Source organism: Crocuta crocuta, unplaced genomic scaffold (genome assembly GCF_008692635.1).
Source record: "Crocuta crocuta isolate KB4526 unplaced genomic scaffold, BGI_CrCroc_1.0 scaffold1067, whole genome shotgun sequence".
NCBI classification, from domain to species: domain Eukaryota; kingdom Metazoa; phylum Chordata; class Mammalia; order Carnivora; family Hyaenidae; genus Crocuta; species Crocuta crocuta.
The window spans coordinates 8458-15345 of record NW_027529216.1 but is presented as its reverse complement, the minus strand read 5'-3'; positions in this window follow the sequence as shown (position 1 = coordinate 15345).

Sequence of the window (6888 nt, the reverse complement as noted above, 5' to 3'; positions counted from 1 at the left end):
GGTATTTTATAGGTGTTTTTAATAATTAAAAAAAATCCCGCCATGAGCTATCTTAAACATATAAAGTAAAAAAAACCCATTCACTTGCTTGTCTTCCTGACCATTTTTCAGTAAATTCTTCATGATGATTCATTCCACTTTGTTTTCATTGCTGCCACCTAAACTTTAAGGACTTTTTACCTTATTGTCATTAACCTGGATGCTGGCAACAGTGGCTAACTGATGGAATGCTTTAGTATGTGCCAGGTGCTCATCTATGTGCTTGAACAACAAAATTCTTTTATTTGATCCTCACTATAACCTGTGAAGAAATATCATCCCTGTTTTCCAAATGAGGAAACTGAGGCACACGAGGTTTAGAAATTTGCCCGAAGTCACCCAGCAATAAATGGTAGAGCTCAGATTCTGGGATCCATGCCCGGGCAGTCTGGCTCCAGAGTCCATGCTCTTAACAACGGTGGTCTAAGATGAATCTTTCTAGAGTGCCAGTGTGATTAGATCATTCCCATACTCAACTAAAATCTTCCCTGACTCCTTGGTAAATACAGGTGTGGGTCATTCATTTATATTCATTTATTGAGTGCTTGCTGTAGGCTAGGTATTNAGGTAAAAAAAAAAATCCCTATACTTAAGGAGGTCAGTTTAGTGAACGACAAAACCAAGTTACAGATACTGTTAGCTAATTGCAAATGATGATAAATATGCCCCCTACAGGGGTCATAATTAATTCTGAGTGAGGGTTTGAAAGTTGGGGCAGGCTTCACAGATTGGTGCTAAGCCTTGGAGAGGGCTGGGAAGGGTAGTTCAGGTAGTGGACAAGGATGTGGAGACCTAAAATGGCCAGCCGTGAGATCTGAATGGATTTGGATTAGAGGTTGGTAGGAGAGTTAAATATGGAGTATGGATTTGTGGTTTCCAAACTTTCTTTATTCATGTACCCCCATCAGTCATCAAAAGGTGTTTTTTAATGATTTTTTTTTTTAATTTCTGAGAGAGAGAAGAGAGACAGCATGAACAGGTGAGGGTCAGAGAGAGGGAGACACAGAATCTGAAACAGGCAGCAGGCTCTGAGCTAGCTGTCAGCACAGAGCCTAACACGGGGCTCAAACCCATGAACCGTGAGATCATGACCTGAGCTGAAGTCGGACGCTTAACAGACTGAGCTACCCAGGTGCCCCAGTCAAAAGTTTTGAGAGGCAACCTTAATATGGCTTACCAAAATTCTCCATCACACATAGTCTCATTTTTAAAATCCCAGCAGTTTATCACAATAAGATGGATTGATATGTGATAAAGCAGGTGTAGTGAAAATGGTAGAATCTCAGCAGTGGGTATTTATGTACTCACTGTAAAATTTCAACTTTGCCAACTTTGTTTGAAGTTTTTCATAAAAAAATATTGGGGAGAAACTTCCCAGCAGTCCTCTGCAGTCCTGAGAGCTACCATTTGGGAAATATATAAATCTTATTCTCTATGCTAGATTGTAAACACTCTTTGATCTTTTCATATTCTCCATAATGTCTTGTATATTTTGGGTTTAGGATACATTTTTTTCCTGAATGAATAGGTCAGTAATTCTGAGAGTGTATTGTGTGGCTCTTAATATAGTGAATTTAAGACTGGCTCCAAAAATCACTATGTAAAGAAATTATAGTTGTTATCAGTGAACGAAGTTCTCTTTCCTGGTTTTAGTTGGTGATCTTTGTTAGTGGAATGATGGAGAGCCTCCTGGTTTATCTTTTAAGTGCAGACTTAAAAGATACTTGTTAATAGCTGAAGTAAATAGCTGTGGTTTGCTTTTAAAGAGGAGTGTTCCACTGTTTTGAAGATAGCATATTTTCACTTGGATGATCTGCATGCTTACCATTTCTTTTGACTGAAATAAATGCCAATGCTTCAGAACAAAACTCACTACTGTATTTCTCCTCCCCATAATTTTGTTCTTCAGACTAAGCCACAAAATGAGTCTTTATTCCTAATCTTATTTTCATTTGTAATAGTGAAAATAAAGGTGGAAGGATTAAATAAAAGATAAATTGCTGGGTTGNAAACTTAAGACTTCCCATGAAAAAACTATTGGCATGAATTTTGTCATTTGGTTGGTTTCATTGGTATGTCCTGCAAACCTTTGTAAGTGGTAATCGTCAATAGCATTAAAATGAAGTAAACTGACCAATTGCTAGCCAGGGTCTCAAAAGTAGAGCAGCCAAAAGCAGTTTTAGAATGTGGTTTGGGAAACGATAGGGGTGGTTATGGGGATGAATACTTTAAGGGTTAAAAAAAGATAACACATAAAACTCATCAGTTCACAGCTATTATTTTGAGAATGGGACCAATTAAAGAAAAATGAGTTGATTTAAAGAAAAGTATTAAGTTACAATACTTGGATGTCTCAGAAATCATGTTGGTGATACGTGAGTGATCAAACTTTTGAAAAGTCTGACCAAGAGCCGATACCATTTTATGCTTTCATTCTCTAAAATACAGTATAGCAATGGCTGCTATGCTTCTGGGTTATTTACTTACACCCTCAGTCAGTGCCATTTCTAGATGCTCTAGCGGTGGGAAAAAAATGATTATAATAATTATTATTACTACTTCTTAAGCACCAAGTTGTACATAAAGTGGTTTTTAAATATCTCATTTATTCCTCACAAGCTTGCAAGAATGCGTAGTATTCTTCCCATTTCTTTGGTCTGGACACTGTTAAGTGCTGGATAAAAATCCCTGTTCCAGGGGCACTGGGGTGACTCAGTCGGTTAAGCCTCCGACTTTGGCTCAGGTCATGATCTCACGGTTCCTGGGTTCGAGCCCTGTATCGGGCTCTGTGCTGACACCCAGCTCAGAGCCTGGAGCCTGTTTCAGATTCTGTATCTCCCTCTCTCTATCTGACCCTTCCCTGCTCACCCTCTCTTTCTCTCTCTCTCAGAAATAAATAAAATATTGTTAAAATATTTTTAAAAATCCCTGTTCTGGATCTCTAGTGCTCAAAGTTCCTTTCCACAGTTCTACTACACTATTTCCTTCTTTAAAAAAATTTTTTTTAAATATTTTTTTGAGAGAGACAGCGTGAGTGGGGGAGGGGAAGAGAGAGAGAGGAAGACACAGAATCTGAAGCAGCTCCAGGCTCTGAGCTGTCAGCCCAGAGACCAATGTGAGGCTCCAACTCCACAACCACGAGGTCATGTCCTGAGCTGAAGTCGGACGCTTAACTTACTGAGCTACCCAGGTGCCCCTATTTCCTTCTTTTTGTATGTTATTGTGTAAGATTGTGTACTTTTATTGGCCAGATAATATGAATAAATACATGAAGAAAAACTAATAAATCAATTTATTGAGCACTTAGTTTATGCCAGCATTGCTAAATCTACAGTACTACCAATATAAAGCACATGTGTAAGCTAAGTGCAAAGTGAATGAGTCCTAGCAGTCTTTCTTTTCTGCCTTTTCAGTCTCTCCTCTCTGGTTTCTTTCCCATATAGCATAAACAAATAACCTTTAAACAACAAAACCTTGTCTTTACTTTGTAATTCTCTTAAGCCATTATCTTTATCCCTGTTCTTCCCTTTTAGCCATTATTCATGAACAAAGAAGACTGTATCAATGTATTAATTCCCATTCCCTAGCTTATTGGCACTTGATATCTAATGTCACCAGTCTGAAGCTGCCACATCCATTCCCACTGTTACCCTTTCTTGGTCCTCTTTAGATAATTTTCACTATTGAGCCATCCTTTCTTTGAATTTCCTTCCTTGAATTTCATAACACTGCTCACTTCTGATTCTCTTTATAAGTCTCTAGTTCTTTCTCCTTTCCTAAGTTATTTCTCCTTCCTTAAGCCTCAGTGCTCTCAAGGCATCTGTCCTAGTCACATTCTCCTATATTCACATCCTGAGCAGTCTTCTCCATTATCATGGCTTTAAATGATTCCTATAGGTCTTTCTCTACCCCCACCTCTCATGAGCTTTCAACGTATCCTTTCAGCTATGCTACTCAATGTCTTATGGGTCACTTAAATTAAAAACATATCCAAGATGGAAATCATTATTTTCCCCTAAAGCTTGTTCTATTTCCAGTATTCTCTTTTCCTTTGACCCTTCTCTTTTATCTGTTTCAAGCCAGAAATGACAGAGTCCTTAATTCTTCACTGTCTTGTCACTTCCCATATCAGTCCTGTCCCTTCTACCTCAAAAATGTCTCCTGAGTCCAGCCACTTCCAACCCCATTGCGTTTAGTTAATCTGCCATCATTTCTTATCTGAACCATGAAAATAGCCTCGACTTTTCCCTTTACCACTTTCTGGACAATACCCTGTCTTCCACATTGCTGTCGGAGATACCATCCTGAAAACAAAAGCTGACTTCTTGTGTGTCCAAAGATACCCATTGGCTACTTTTCAGCTACCCTCCCAAGTCCAGACTTCTCAGCCTGGCAGATACTGCCTTTCACAGTCTGATGTCAAACTCTCTCCAGCCTTACTTGGTGGTTACCTCTGCCCACACCTGTTCGAACCATTGGACTCTCCCAGCCATTCTGCACTTTTTAGTTTCCTGGGTATGCAGTGTATTCTCACATAGTGTTTCTTATGTTACTCTCACCCTTGCATAGCACATTTCTACATATTGATTAAAAGTAATCACTATGACTCTTTCCCTCCCAGCCAAGGTTAATGATGTGCTACCCAAATACTCTTGAATACCTCTCATTTTTTCTCTTTCACAGTATTTTCATATCATATTTAATTCTCTTTTTTTCCCATGCTGTACATTACATCCCTAGAACGTATTTATTTTGTAACTATAAGTTTGTATATAATTCTCTTTTAATTGAATTCCAACAGGACAGGGGTTTGCCTCTAGGGCTGGACACATTGTATACAATAATGGTTGTTGGGACAGAGAGATTGGTTGGTTGATTGACTACAGAGAGCTTTAAGGATCAGATAAGGAAAATAAGCATAGCAGTCACTGGCCCAAGGTTGCATTCCTAGAACATAGCTGAACCAAGATACAAACCTAAATATTTTTGAGACCAAAATCCTTCATCTTTAACATTCCAAAACAGTATACTTGCATTTCAAACTAAACTTTTTCCAGAATATTTTTCTTTTTTTTCTTTCATGCTTTATTGTCAAGTTGTTTTCCATATAACACCCAGTGCTCATCCCAACAAGTGCCCTCCTCCATGACCATCAACCTCCTTCCCCTCTCCCCTACCCCCTTCAGCCGTCAGTTTGTTCTCAACATTCAAGAGTCTCAGGGTTTGCCTCCCTGCCTGTCTCCAACTATTTTTCCCTTTCTCCTCCCCCAAGGTTCTCCTAATCCACCTATAAGTGAAAACATATGGTATCTGTCTTTCTCTGACTGACTTATTTCACTCAGCATAACACCCTCACGTTCCATCCATGCTGCTACACATGGCCAGATTTCATTCTTTCTCATTGCCATGTAGTATTCCATCGTATAGATAAACCACATCTTCTTGATCCATTCGTCTGTTGATGGACACTCAGGCTCTTTCCATGTTTTGGCTATTGTTGAGAGTGCTGCTGTGAACATTGGGGTCCATGTGCCCCTATGCATCAGCACTCCTGTATCCCTTGGGTAAATTCCTAGCAGTAGTACTGCTGGGTCATAGGGGAGTTCTATTGTTAATTTTTTGAGGAACCTCCACACTGTTTCCCAGAAGAGCTGCACCAGTTTACATTCCCACCAACAGTTTAGGAGGGTGCCCATTTCTCCACATCCTCGCCAGCATCTAGAGTCTCCTGATTTGTCATTTGAACCACTCTGACTGGTGTGAGGTGGTATCTCGGTGTGGGTTTGATTTGTATTTCCCTGATGAGGAGGGACACTGAGCATCATTTCATGTGTCTGTTGGCCATCTGAAAGTCCTCTTTGGAGAAGTGTCTGTTCATGTCTTCTGCTCATCTCTTCACTGAATTATTTGTTTTTTTGGGTGTGGAGTTTGCTGAGTTCCTTACAGACTTTGGATACCAGCCCTTTATCTGATATGTCATTTGCAACCACCTTTTTTTTTTTAACTTTTTGTCTTAAAGTATTATTTATTTCTGAGAGACAGCGTGAGCAGGGGAGGGTAAGAGAGAGGGAGATACAGAATCTGAAACACGCTCCAACTCTGAGCTAGCTGTCAGCACAGAGCCCAAAGCGGGGCTCGAACCCACGAACTGTGAGATCATCACCTGAGCTGATGTCAGACCCTCAACTGACTAAGCCACCCAGATGCCACATGTATCTACCTTTTCCTATTCCTTCAGTTGCCTATTAGTTTTGTTTATTGTTNTGAGCTAGCTGTCAGCACAGAGCCCAAAGCGGGGCTCGAACCCACGAACTGTGAGATCATCACCTGAGCTGATGTCAGACCCTCAACTGACTAAGCCACCCAGATGCCACATGTATCTACCTTTTCCTATTCCTTCAGTTGCCTATTAGTTTTATTTATTGTTTCCTTTGCCGTGCAGAAGCTTGATTAGGTCCCAATAGTACATTTTTGTTCTTGATTCCCTTGCCTTTGGGGATGTATCAAGTAAGAAATTGCTGCGGTTGAGGTCAAGGAGGTTGTTTCCTGCTTTCTCCTCTAGGGTTTCATGGTTTTCTGTCGCACATTCAGGTCCTTTATCCATTGTGAGTTTATTACTGTGGATGGTGTGAGAAAACGATCTAGTTTCATTCTTCTGCATGTTGCTGACCAGTTCTCCCAACACCATCTGTTAAAGAGGCTGTCTTTTCACTTCTCCAAAGAGGACATCCAGATGGCCAACAGACACATGAAACGATGCTCAGCATCCCTCCTCATCAGGGAAATACAAATCAAAACCACACTGAGATACCACCTCATGCCGGTCAGAGTGGCTAAAATGAGCAAATC